Source organism: Juglans microcarpa x Juglans regia, chromosome 1D (assembly GCF_004785595.1).
Source record: "Juglans microcarpa x Juglans regia isolate MS1-56 chromosome 1D, Jm3101_v1.0, whole genome shotgun sequence".
Taxonomy (NCBI): domain Eukaryota; kingdom Viridiplantae; phylum Streptophyta; class Magnoliopsida; order Fagales; family Juglandaceae; genus Juglans; species Juglans microcarpa x Juglans regia.
In genome coordinates, this window is record NC_054594.1 from 7,646,317 (window position 1) to 7,661,104 (window position 14,788).

The following is a 14,788-nucleotide window of genomic DNA, read 5'->3' on the forward strand; positions in this document are numbered from 1 at the left end:
TTTTTCCATTAAGAATTAGTGCACTTATATGCATGTGCAAGTACATGTGGTTTTTCTCATTTAATGATTAAAAAAATCAAATTGAATAGATCTATTTGTCCAGTTATTTATATAAATTAATTGCATAAAATATTAAATGAGAGGAAACAATGATCTATGTCACGATATCAAACAACAAAAAGCAATAGCAAATATTACGAACTTAACCTAAGAGTTACGATACTATATTTATGGATATTTACAGTGTCTTTTTCTATTCTTATCAATAGTTCATTAAGAGGTTTCTTCAAATCTCAGAAAGGTATTAGACAAGGTGACCCATTATCACCTTTTCTTTTTATACTTGTCACAGAAGGTCTTTCAAGGATCTTATTAAAAGCTAGAATAAAATATCTGGGATTACATACGTCCTTCAGCGGAAGCAAAAAAGAAAATTACAGTGATATGTTGAGCAAAGTAGAGAAAAAACTGAAAGACTGGAAGTCAAAGTTACTTGCTCAGGCAGGCAGAACCATGCTCAAAAAATCTGTGGTAAGTACGATACCAACATATCATATGACTACTTTTCAACTGCCACAATCAGTGTGCAAATCTCTAGATATGGCTTTTAAAAAATTTTGGTGGAGATTCTCGAAAGACAAAACTCATAATTTATCATTAAAGTCCTGAAAATCTATCTGTCAACCGAAAAAAGAAGGTGGCCTTGGTATCAGATTGATGGAAAAGATAAATCAAGTTATGCTAGCAAAAACAGGCTGGGAACTAAGCAAACCTGAAAATGGCCTATGGCACTCAATTCTAACTGCTAAGTATCTGAAGAATACAACATTTTGGGAAGCCACATAGAAAGCACCAAATTCTTCTATGTGGAAAGGAATTCTTAAAACAAAAGATTTGCTCAAAAAAGGTCGATGTTTCCAAATTTACAATGGAGAATCGGTAAATGTCTGACAGGACTCATGGATTCCTTCTCTAATTAATTTCAAACCACAACCAATCCAAGGTATGGATCTTCAACATCCAAATATTACAGTTTCAGATCTCATACAAATAAACCATTGGATTTGGGATGTGCCAAAACTACGAGATCTTTTTGAACATGAAAGCATATTAGAAATACAGAAAATCTTACTACCAATACAAACAGATGAGCAAGACAAAGTCGTTTGGACTTTAAACCACAATGGGAAATATTCAGTTAAATCAGGGTATCAAGAAACAATGCTAGATCAAGTTCCAATTCAGCAAAACCCCTCAATAGCACTTTTCAAGCCAATGTGGAGTCTTAAAATCCATGATCGTCATAAATTACTGATTTGGAAACTTCTTTGAAATATTCTACCTACTAGATGAAGACTTGGTGAAATCATCTCCCTCAAAGAAACAGAAGAATGTGTATTTTGCAACCATGAGAAAGAAACTCTGATGCACCTCTTTGTTGAATGCCCAATCAACAGAATTCTATGGCAACAGAGTACTTGGCCTTTAAACCTTGAAAATTTGCCAATAGCATCTATATCAGACTGGATTTGAATGGTCATATATCCAAGAAAAGAACTAAGACTTCGAAAAGAGGAAAGGCACCACTTCCAACTATTTGCAATCATAATGATAGACTTTGTTTGGAGGAAGCGAAATGAAATCATTCATAATCACACTTATTTTTCAATTGAGGAAGCAAATATTCAGATCAAGCACATCTATGAAGACTATAAAGAAGCGTAGAAAGGAAAAATTGAACAACAAAGCAAAGAAGATATATGGTATCCGCCTCCACCAAACTATCTAAGTTTCTCTTTTGATGCAGCAGTACGTGATCAATTTTCAGTAGTCTCAGCAATTCAAAGAAATCATAGTGGTGATATTCTGGGAATCAGAACGAAAAAAGTACAAACCATTATTCCTTTAATTGCAGAAGCACAAGCAGCGCTGCTCGCAACCAATATGGCTTCAACTCAAAGTCTTGCAATAATAGAAGGAGATTCCCAATCAGTAATTACATCAATTGAAAACCCAGATACCCCTTCATTCTAGAATATTTCAACAATTATTGAGGACATCTAGCACATAGCTAATCTTCATCAAGACTGGAAATTTGCTAAAATATATCGATCCCAAAATCAGTGTGCGCACTCAGTTGCGCAATGGGCAACTACCAATCATGTATTTGGAAGCATACCCTTAGATAAAATTTCTAGATGTTTTTTGTATATTGATAGTGGAAAGGATCCTCCTTAAACTTTGTCTCTTTCTTTCTTATATAATATGCTTGATTAGAAATATATATATATATATATATATATATATATATTTATGGATATTTAAGTATATAAACATTACTTCATAACCTAATTGTTCTATGGATACGATACTATGTTTAAGGAAATAACCTTGATAAATTACTTCATTACTTGACTACTTCATGTTTATGGATACAATACTATATTTATGAAGTACTATTTCTTTTAGTCCTTTTTTCTTTCTGAAAAAGGTAGAGAGAGTGTGTGCTCTAGGCACGCCCTGAGTTTGTTATAACGGTTTTTTGAAAGCTTCCGTAGCTGCTTGTGTCGTCGTGGGAGACGATTGGTGGTGAGGAGAGGTGGTTCTGAAAATGGGCTGAGGCAGTAGTAAGGAGAGGAATGGAGGACCTTGAGGATTGGTGGGAGTTCCTAAAGCTTACTAAGGAAGAGAACACAGATATTGTGATTGATGTATAACTTTTAGCCAGTGTTGCTGCAAAGGGGGAGAAGAGCTTGGTGGGGAAGTTGATTTCGAAAAGAAAGGCAAGTAAGGAAATCATCAAGTCTACTTTTACAAAGATCTGACGGCTACAGAGATCTTTTGATTTCCTTGAGATAAGTCATAACCTGTTTGTTATTTCGTTTGAAATTCTGGTTGATAAGGAGAGGATTTTAGAGGGTAGACCCTGGCTGTTTGATAATCATCTCCTCGTGCTAAAGTCGTTCGATGGTCTTGTCCCTCCTCAGAAGCTTGAGTTTGATCATGAAAGATTCTGGGTTAGATTACATAATCTGTCCTTGGCTTGTATGAACAGGGAGATTGGGAAGCAGATTGGAGAATCTTTGGGTTCTATTGTGGAGGTGGAGACGAGAGGTGATGGTACAGCCTGGGGTAATTTCCTAAGGGTTCATATTATTCTGGACGTAAGGAAAATTATGGCGAGGGAAAGGACTGCTAACCTCTTAGGGTGTCGAATGTGGGTTCCAATGACTTATAAAAAACTACCCAAATTGTGTTTTAGATGTGGGAGAGTTAAGCATAGTGCTTATGGGTGCCAAGCTTGTGTTGAGGTGGGAGGTAAGATGCAGTATCAAAGTTGGTTATGAGCACAGATTAGTCCGAGAGGATGGGAGGAGTCTAAGAGTAGTTCTTACAGTTCGCACCAGTAGGGGTGTAGTATAGAGGGTTGTGGAGAGAACGAGCAATGGGAGTCTTGTTCAAGAAGCTACCCCATTGTTAGCTTAAGAGGAGAACTGTTGGAGAGAATGGCTAAACTATCTAAATGGGGTGCTGAGAAGGGGTTAGAAGTAGGTGGGGAAGGGGTTATGCATTCGGGAGACCAAGTGTTTGTTGAAAGCCCTATGTGGGGGGATAGTGAGAAGGTTAGTAGCCCCACTTTGCAAGTAGAACAGTTGTTTGAGGTTGGTGTGGTAGACTCTGTCGTGCAGTGTGTTGCTGAGGCAGCTCAACTAGGTGAGTTATCTAAAACAGAAAATAAAGGGAAGACTAATGAGACTGTGGGTATGAGGAGATGGAAAATGAGGGCAAGAGTGGGAGAAAGACATCCCTGGTGGGGCATGTAATTGAAAGGAAGAGAAAGGGGCGAAGATGGTTCTATTGGGGCCTCTGTGTTGAAGAAAGGGAAGCAGGGTTGTGTGTTACCTGTTGCTAATGAGATTACTGCAGATTTGGTAGAGGCTACTTGCCAGCCCCGCCATCCATTATGAAACTCTTGAGTTGGAATTGCTGAGGGTTTGGAAACCCTCGAACAGTTTAGAGCCTTCACTTATTGGTGAAGGAAAAGAAGCCCATGGTTATTTTCATAATAGAGACAAAAATGCCTTCAGGAAAATTAGATACAAGAGAAAGTTGGGAATGGAGAACTGTTTTGTTGTTGACTGTAGGGGAAGGAGTGGAGGATTAGCCTTTCTATGGAGTTGTGAGGTGTATTTGGAAATTGTTAATTTTTCATTCCACCATGTCAGTGCTAGCATTTACTGTTTGGAGAGGAGAATCCCTTGGCAATTTCCTGGTTTCTATGGCCATCCAGAGACTGGTTAAAGATGGGAGGCATGGAGATTACTGCCCTTATTAAACCTTGATAACAAACCTTGGTGTGTTATGGGGGATTTTAATGAAGTAGTTTCTCAGGCTGAAAAGGTGGGTGGTAAACCGAGGGGTGAGGCTCAAATGGATGACTTCAGGCAGGTTTTGGTGTCTAATCTGATATGGGTTGGACAGGTTGCCAATACACATGGAGCAATAAGCACTCCGATAATTCCTTCACAAAGGAAAGATTAGATCGAGTTGTAGCTAATGGGAAGTGGACTGATATATTTAGTGACAGAACTATTGAAATAGTACATGCTACACAATTTTATCATAAAGCCTTGTTGATGCAATTGGCCAATGGTACAGCTAGCAGAAGATTAAAAAGAAGGATTTTCAGGTTTGAGACAGGTTGGGCCTTGGATGAGGATGGTATACTAGTAATTGAAAGGGCTTGGGGCAGTAGTGGTGATGGGAACCTAAAAGGCGTCCAAGAGAAACTGAGGAGGTGAGAGAAGGGATTAGTTAGTTGGAGTAGACAGAAAAATAAAATAAAATTAAGGCTGAGCAGGTTTGGAGGCAACAAACGAGGCTCTTTCAATCTGAGCAAGAGAATAAGGGTAGTCATAATGTGGAGTTGATTGGTCAGCTGCAGTCTCAAGTGGGGCTCATCCTTGAACAAGATGACCTGAAATGGAGGCAAAGAGCCAAAAGGAATTGGTATAACCTTGGTGACAAAAACACCAAGTTTTTTAATTCTTGCGCAAATCAAAGAAGAAAGAAGAATCAGATCAGAGAATTAATTGACTCAAGGGGCAACAGTGTAAAGACTCAGGAGGATATTGAAGAGGTGTTTCATGTGCACTTCAATAATTTGTTAAGTTCGACTAGTCCCTCGAGGCAGGCAATTGAGGTTTGTCTTAAAGACCTTTTATCCTTGTGTTAACTTTGATATGAATTCTGAACTGGAAAAGTAGTTTCTTAGGGAAGAGGTGGACCTTGCTTTCAGCCAAATGGCTCCTCTTAAATCCCCTGACTCTGATGGGTATGGGGCTTGTTTTTACAAAGCCTACTAGAATGTGGTTGGGCAAGATGTTATAGAGGCTGTTTTGCATTTCCTTAACAGTGAGACTAATATGGATAGATGTGTCAACAGGACTTATATTGCCCTTATACCTAAGGTCTCTAACCCCACTGTGGTAACTGAATTCAAACCCATTAGCTTGTGTAATATTCTTTATAAGCTTGTATCGAAGGTGTTAGCTAATAGGTTTAAAAAGGTGCTACCCCATATCATTTATCCTAATTTGAGTGCCTTTATATCTGAGAGACTCATCACTGATAATGTGATAGTTACCTATGAGACCCTCCATACGATAAAAACAAGGTTGAAAGGTAGGGTGTGGAGTATGGCCCTTAAGCTGGATATGTCAAAAGCTTATGACAAAATTGAATGAGTATTCTTAGAGGAGGTTATGAAGAGAATGGGCTTTGGGGAGAAATGAATTTACTAGATTATGAAGTGTGTGACTTATGTTTCTTACTCTGTGCTTGTTAATGGTAAAGTTGGAAGATGGTTTAAACCAAGTAGAGGGCTTAAGCAAGGTGACCCTATTTCCCCTTACATGTTTATTCTTTGTGCTAAGGGTCTATCTTACCTTCTTAAGGGAGCTGAGGCTTGTGGTTCTTTGAGGGGCTGGCTGTGGCAAGGGGGTGTTAGAGTTAGTCATCTGCTTTTTGCAAATGACTGTCTGATCTTTGGAAGGGCTAAAGTCTCTGAATGGCAGTGTATATATGGGTTGTTGAAGACTTATGAAGAGGCATCAGGACAATGCTTAAACCTCCAAAAAACTACTATGTTTTTCAGCTCTAACACAAGCAGTTCTATCAGATCTTGTATAAAGATTGCATCTAGGGTGACTCTATGTGTTAACTATGAAAAATATCTTGGATTACCAGCTATGGTTGGTTGGTCCAAGTTTAATACTTTTCAAGTTCAAAAGGAGAGGATTTGGGCCAAGATTTGTAATTGGAAGAATAACTTCCTGTCTCAAGCAGGAAAATAAGTCCTTTTGAAGGCAGTGACCAAATTAATTCCCACCCTTGCTATGAGTATTTTTAGATTGCCTCTTGACTTTGTGTTGACATTAACTCACTTATGGCTAAGTTTTGGTGGGGCCACAATCAGAATGAGAGAAAGATACATTGGAGAAGTTGGTGGAAAATTAGTGAAAGCAAGGGGAATTGGGTTTTCAAGATCTTGAACATTTTAACACTGCAATGCTTGCAAAGCAGTGTTGGGGTTTTTTGCTTAACCTCTCTTCTTTGGTTGCTACTGTGATGAGGCAAAAATATTTTAAAAATGGGAAGTTGTTGCAGGCTAAGCTGGGTAGAGGGCCCTCTTATGCGTGGAGAAGCTTATGGTCTGCTTTGGACCTAGTTAAAGAAGGGGTTGCATGGAGAGTGTGAGATGACATGAGTGTGGATATATGGGTGATAAGTGGCTGCCCAGCAAGACTCATCCCAATATACTATCTTATGCTGACAAATTGGATAGGGATTCCAAAGTTGCTGAGTTGATTAATGCAGAGGAGAGGTCCTGGAAATTGTACATACTGGATGATATGTTTTCAGCTGAAGAGGTGGAACTCATCAGAGGCATTCGGCTAGGTAGTATGTTGTCAGTTGATAAGAGGGTGTTGAGTTCTTCTAGAGATGGTAGGTTCACTGTTAAAAATGCCTACCACCTGGAGTACTTGAGGGGTAAAAAAGTGAAGGATGAGTCTTCTAAAGGGGATGAAAATGGTAATTTCTAGTAGAGAATATGAGGCCTTAACGTGCAACTATGTGTAAAGCAATTCATATGGAAGGCCTGCCTTGACATGTTGTCTACAAGGGAAAACTTATGGAAGAAACAAGTGGTGAGATCTAACCTGTACCCTATTTGCAACTTGGAACAAGAGTCAATTCTTCATGTGGCATGGGAATGCACAGTAGCTTCAGATGTTTGGTATTAGGAGTGCAGTCCAGTGTAGAAATGGAGCTGTAATGAGTCATGCTTCATAGAGTTATGGAGGAAATTAACTGACAGATTGAAACAAGATGAAGTGGAGCTGGTTGCATGTGTTATGAGAAGGCTGTGGCTTCGAAGAAACAGCTGCATTTTTTAAGATAAGTTCCTTGATCCTAAAAAAGTTATGAGATCTGCTATAGATGGGTATCATGAGTATGTGATAGCACAAGAGCATAGAAAATGTATGATGAAAACAGCACAAGAGGCCAACAGGGATCGAAGATGGGAAAAGCCTGAACCTTCTTGGGTGAAGGTTAATTGGGATGCATCTATTTGTTCAACTTTGAATAAGGTGGGTATAGGGGTGGTTATAAGGGATGAGGAAGGGGATGTTTTGGCCTCTTTGTGTTTTGTTATATATTGTTTACAAGATCCCTCAGTTGGGAAAGCTATTGCTCTGAGAAGAGCAATTCTGCTTTGTGATGAGCTTGGCCTTTCATTGGCTGTTTTAGAAAGAGATTCACAGATCATTGTCAAGGCTGCTAACAGTAAGGATGATCTAGTTGCCACTTATGGAAATGTGGTGGACGAGGTAAGGGGCTGTTTACAGGCAAGAGTGAACTAGAAAGTTAAGTTTGTACATAGGGAGGCTAACAATGTAGCTCATTTACCAGCCAAATTAGCTTATAATTATTGGCCTATAGAAAGGGTCTGGTTTGAAGAAGGTCCCATGGAAATTTTATATACTCTCCAAATGAAGAAATACTGTAATGATTGAACTTGGTTCTTATTTGAATGAAATATGAGGTATACTTTAAAAAAAAAAGTATATAAACATTAGGGGTAAAATGTAATGGAAATTAATTTGTTTCATGAAATTGGAAATGAAAATAATCAATGGAAAATAAAAGATGGTATCTGTGACTCGTAGTTCGACGATATATCCTCTAAGTAACAAATAGGAATGTGAGATTGTGAGTTCTAATACAAGAAGTCATATCTTTGTAGAGAGAGAGAGAGAGAAGTCATAGATTTAGACTATGTTTAGTCATAGATTTAGACTATGTTTGGATAATGAGATGAAATGATAATTTTATAAATAGTAGTGAAATAGTTTGAGTTAAGTTTTATTCAGTTTTGTGAAATAAGAGAAAAAAAATTGAAAAAAAATATTGTAAATTTAAAATATAAACTTTTTAATATTATTTTTGTATTGAAGTTTGAAAAGTTGTATTGTTTTTTTTATTTTATTTGGAAATTTGAAAAAAATTGTAATGATTAAATAATGATTAAATGAAAAAGTCAAAAACTTAAAATTAAAAAATTATTTATATTTTGTTAATATTTGATAAGGAAATTATGAGAAATTTTAATATGAGATAAGATGAGATCATCTCACTTTCCAAACAAGTCCTTGATCGTTACGGGTAATGCGTATATGTTGCAATGAGCCTTCAATCTTGAAATCGCACCTGAGAACTCCCATTAATGCCTGAAGAAATTGCTCATCTGCCTTGCAAGAGCATAGGAAAGTGAGAGAGCTGCAAGAACAAACTGAATCAAGACTTGATCTCTAGAGCGATGGGAATAAAATGATGCATATTAGGTAGCCAAAGGAGAAATAAAATCAATATTTGAAAGGGTAGTCTTATCTTAATAAGCAAATGGTGAGTTGTCAAGTGTGAGATGGAGTCATACATCCAAGCTGGAAATGTTATCTGAAGTAGGTGAAGCATGATCATAAGCTTTGTTAGAAATTCTAGATCAGAGTACATAGCATAAACGTTTATCTCGAGAGGCAAATTATGGATTGGTGTGGTTGTTCAACAGACTTTTCTATGGGTGTTGTTTGTCCAAAATTATCCTTGTCAATGATGGAGTGTACTACATGGTAATAAGCCAGAACAATACCCACATGTTTCACAACCTAAATACTGAGACTATAGAGAACTAACACTTAAGAGATAGATTTTCGTAGAGTGTTTGTCCCTAAAAGTATCTCATCCAAAGGGGGGAGGTGCTAAATAGGCCCTCTAAGTGGAATGTCTGACTGGCCTTAAAGGCCAGGCATCAAGGCTCATAGTGGGCCAGACTCATATACTATATCTCATACTCACACATAATGGGCAAGACTCCAGGTCTGCATCTTTCAGTATGTTATCAATCTTGTTCATACTAGCAGATAAGTTGTGTGACCACCGGGCACACTTATAAAAAAAATGGGAGCACTATACTCGATCTCTTCGAGAGAAGACCAGTTAGCAGTATTTCGAAAAGTGTATCGTTATGCTCCGACTCATTAGTCATATTAGACTAAGCATCCATAATCCATCTCGAGTCCAAATGACTTAAAAAAATGCTTAATCTCCATAAAACATGATGTACTCACCACTATGTTGCAACTTTCAAGAAGCAACATAAATTTTCGGCAGCGAGTACAAACGCAATATTGATGCGCTACCAAATAGTCTTCCTTTCGCTATTATGTCATTCAGTTTTAGTCTAGTTGCTTTCCCATTAATGTCTATCTAGACCGTATCATTCATGATTATAGACCACATACCAAAATAGCAAACACTAAAACTTCAATCTTGTGACACAGTTAAAGATCTCCTAAAGGCAGATATCAATTAAGGTTAATAATAATGACTTATAGGACTCACACGGTGAGAAAGCAAGGATCCATTCACTCACTTCTACTGTTGGTGGTACAAGTACATATAGTATGAAATACATACTATGATGGAGTTCTCTTTAAAAAAAAAATATGTCTAATCTCAATACACCATATAGATCTTAGTATAGTCGCTATCTCAGCGCCTAACCCGAATCCCTTTATTTGCTCACTATCCAAAGTGCCAAAGAGGATCTCACATCTGGCTAAACTATAAGCTACATAGATTGTGGGCCACCCATATACGATCTTAACAAATAACAAAGATCTCATCTTAACTGAGCTAAGGCGGCAATAAATTTGTGTCAACCATCTCTATATGCTACATAAGCATCAAGAGACACAATGTCTCATCTCCTCTCGCTACCAAGCACCAGAGATGATCGCTTGTGTGAATAAGCCGATCTAAGTCTGTTGACATACATTTTTCACCACAACCCTTAAAATTCATGATGAATGTGTGTACTCATTAAATGTTCCAAGTCAAACCACATGATCACATAACACATTACTATCATGTTCCTGAAGAGCAATACCAAGAAGGAGAGAAATCATATGGTCATTTACAAATGATTAAACCACAAGTTTCAAGTGGTGTTTAATGATCATTTCTCTCCATGCACAATCTCATATATAGAAACCTTGCAAAAAATATGTGCCTACCAAGAGACTCTGCTTTTATACATAAAAAACATTTGCAAAATCATAAAGTCAATGACGCGAATCTCATCTAGGGTCAAACTCACAATATAAACTTTAGATTCTAGTTAGCAATTTCAACTGCGACTTTTAAGATTACAAGATGACCACAAAATATCATTAAGAAAATTTAATTTGTGACTTCTGAATTTCATATGAATCTTTTGTACTCAACGACAGCATGTGAGATAACCAACCTTTATTTTTCATTAAAAGTAAAGCGATTAAGGCCTTTGCCACTAAGGATAATCACAACAATCTAGTCATTACTCTTAATGATTTATTCTTCGTATCACAAACTTTTTTAATCAAACAAGTCATATTTACCCTCTAACGAAATCTCAACCTCTAACTCTCATGAGGAAACTATAATGGAAACATAAAATAGTATAGGCAAAAATAGATTCTTTGGTATTTACCATCTCATTGATTGTCAATTGATTTTGAACAAGAGCTCTTATAAACTGTTTTTCTTATTAATAGTCTCACAAGACATAAAGTCTGAGCTAGTTTTCACAAATTCATGTCCACTACTTCATAGTATGAAAACCAATCATTAGACGACAATTAGTAATCTAAGACAACCAAATAACTTTTGTAATTGAAAAATTCTCGGACCATTTCTTTGAAAAAATTGGTTCTTTAACTCTTCCAACATTTCTTTTTTTGTTGTCGCATATATGATTGTTCGCAATGTCTTACGATATAGAATTCAAGATCCAACACAATATCATATTGCTGCAACACTCCCATGCTTCGTATAGAGGATTGGAATCTACTTATTGGTTTATCACTTCCTTGATAAAACCAATCTTGTTCTTAGCCATCAAAAGCTATTTGCATCGACATACACCATGTGTGGTAATTGTCCCCCATGAGGACTTGAGAAACAAGTACAGAACCAGTCGAATCTTCAACTTGCAAATGATATGGATTTGCAGATTGATCATTAATGTGTATCTAAACAGAGGCTAAAGTCACCATTGCAGGGAAGAAAGAGACAGAATCCTAGGGTAACCTCTCTGATACCATGTTACAAATGAAAAGAATAGGAGAGAAACTCTTTGAAAGAGAAAATTTTATTTTGTATTTCTGTGTACTATACTTACATCAAGTCTCTGTTTTTATACATGTAAAATGATAAAAGTGGAAAAAATGAAGTAAGGGAAAGAAACCGACTATTTACTTAAGGAAAGTAAACTAACTAATAAAAGTTGCCTATTTCCAAGTTAGTCATAGATTTAATTGAAAAAAATGATTTCATTTAAGATCTCTAATATGAGAAGAGGATTACTGAACTTCTGAAATTGGCACGCATAAGAAGGCCAAGAAGAAGTGAGATTAGGAGATGTCCAATCATGTTCTTCGATCGTAAAGTACTAAGGTAATTGACTTCCAAATGCCTCGTACATTATTTTCCATTATTCTTGGATGCAAAGGATACTGTTCTCACATGTGACGGTTTTTCATGCTGAGATATATGGTATGCTTTTTTAACTTTATAATTTTGTTGTTCATATGGTGCCTTGTGCACTCATGGAGAGAAGAAAAAAAAGTGAGCTTTGCATCAAGATTTCTAGGCATAGTTTTTTTAGTTCTTCCTTGACTATAGTTACTAAAATTTTGGTATTTTTTAAACCAGATTTTAGTATCAAATTTGAGCATTTGGGGAAGTTAAAGAGAATATATATCTATCTCTACTATATAAGAGCCTATCTCACATGAACATTAATGAACAATGATTTTCTTGTCCTTCCGTGTATAGTCCGTGTGTGTTGTGTTATTTTTATTATTCTATTATATTTTTTTGTGTCCATTTAAGTGAGAGTTTTTTATCTTTTGGTGCAGGTGACAAGGTGTGCAGCTTTAGTCTTTTTTTCTTTTATCTTTCAATCTTTTTCGATGTTGTGTCAGGGATGGGGATGGAATTGCGTCAGTCGGTTTTTATTTTTTCACATCTTTATCCGTTGAATGTTAGGATGTTTTGGGTTTATTATTTTTGTCTTTTATGTTTTGCCGGTTGTGTCAGTACAAAATTTATGATTAAAGTGTTATGTTAATCTATCATACAAAATTTATGATTAAAGTGTTATGTTAATCTGTCATACAAAATTTATGATTAAGAAGTTTTTAATTTCTTTGACTGTGATGTTATTGGGGTTTTTGATACACTGACAATGTCATTTTAATTATGGGAAAGGAAATTGTTGGTCTCTATATGCTGGTATGTTTTTGTGTCAGTACATCATTTTTATGTTCTTTCTCTATATGTGGTCTCTGTATATTTTTCCTCTTCTACAGATTGCATCGGTGCATGCGTATAGGCAATTGTGCCTATTTACATCTTTAATTTAAAAAAAAAAAACTGTAAAAAAAATCGAGCTCGCCACGAAAGAAGAAAAAAATACAAAAAACAAATAAAAAAGACAGTGATTTTATTGTCCTTCCATGTATAGTCCGTGTGTGTTGTGTCTTTTTTGTCATTCTATTATATTTTTTTTGTGTCCGTTTAAGTGAGAGTTTTTTATCTTTTGGTGTAGGTGACAAAGTGTGCAGCTTTAATCTTTTTTTTCTTCTCTCTTTCAATCTTTTTCGGTGTTGTGTCAGGGATGGTGATGGAATTGCATCAGTCAGTTTTTACTTTTTCGCATCTTTATCCATTGAGTGTTATGATGTTTTGGGTTTCTTATTTTTGTCTTTTATGTTTTGCCGGTTGTGTCAATACAAAATTTATGATTAAAGTGTTCTGTTAATCTGTCATACAAAATTTATAATTAAGAAGTTTTTAATTTCACTGAATATGATGTTTTTAGGGTTCCTGATGGATTGACACTGTCATTTTAATTATGGGAAAGGAAATTGTTGGTCTCTATATGCTGGTATGTTTTTGTGTCAGTACACCATTTTTATGTTTTTGCTCTGTATGATGGTCTCTGTACACTATTTTTATGCTTTTTCTCTGTATAGACAATTGTGCTTGTTTACATCTTTAAGTTTTTTTTTAAAAAAAATCTGTAAAAAAAACCGTGCTTGCCAAGGAAGAAGAAAAAATTCACAAAAAATAAATAAAAAAACACATAAAACATTAAAAAAAATTGTAAAAAAAATCAATCAAATCTATAAAACAGATAAAAAAATCACAAAAACTATTAAAAAAATATGCTTAATGAGTGGGTATAAAAAAATTTCATCATTACTAAAAAAATAAAATCAAATCCATGCATGACTTTCGACAGTTCATGGTCCTATTATTGCACTTTCCTATAAAGTAAAATAAAATATATGTGAGAGAGATGCTTAAGAAGAATACATCTAAGAAAAAACTGTGCCCATTACTTAAAAAAAAAGGGAAAAAAAAAGAAAAAAAAAACATATGCATGCATAATTTCATGAGTTTTTTTCCATATCTGGTTTGAGAATTTTTCTTTTCTCATGTATGGCTTAGTTGGTTTTGTAGTTTTTGATTGGTTTTGCAGTGATATGATGGGTAATAGGTCACTTAGAGGAGAGAGGACATTGCACTTTAAAAGATAGTGTGTTGTGTTCATCTTTAGGAGAGGTCATAAATCTTTAGTGTTTTCATCTGGTGTTATTTGTTTCCTTTTAGATATTTTTCCTCATTACTGGTGGTTTTCTGGAAAATCTTTTTTATGTTTTTTACTTCTCATCTCTTCTCTTCTCTTCCATTTTTTTTTACTGGTTTTTAATGTTTACTGCTGGTTTTTACTAGTGATTTCTTTTCAATTGTTTTCCCAGTTCTCTAAGGTGTTCTTGGCTGGAGATTTCCAAAGTTAGAACTTTCTGATGTTTGATCATTGTGAATGCATGATTGTTTAATGTAGTATTTTCTAACTTTTTTTTTTTTTTATTCATTGGTTACTACAATACTTAGTATTTTCTGTGGGTTATTTTTTGTGATTTATTTTTAGGTCTTGTTGGTTGAGGACTTTCAAAGCTGGACATTCTGGTTCTTATCTTTGTAAGTGTATGGTGTTATTTATTTTGTCACGTAATTTATTATATAATTTATTTTTTCAATTTTATTTATTTATTGTTATTGTTGTTTTATATTATTTATGGGTCAACACTTTAATTAATGAAAATTGTGCATG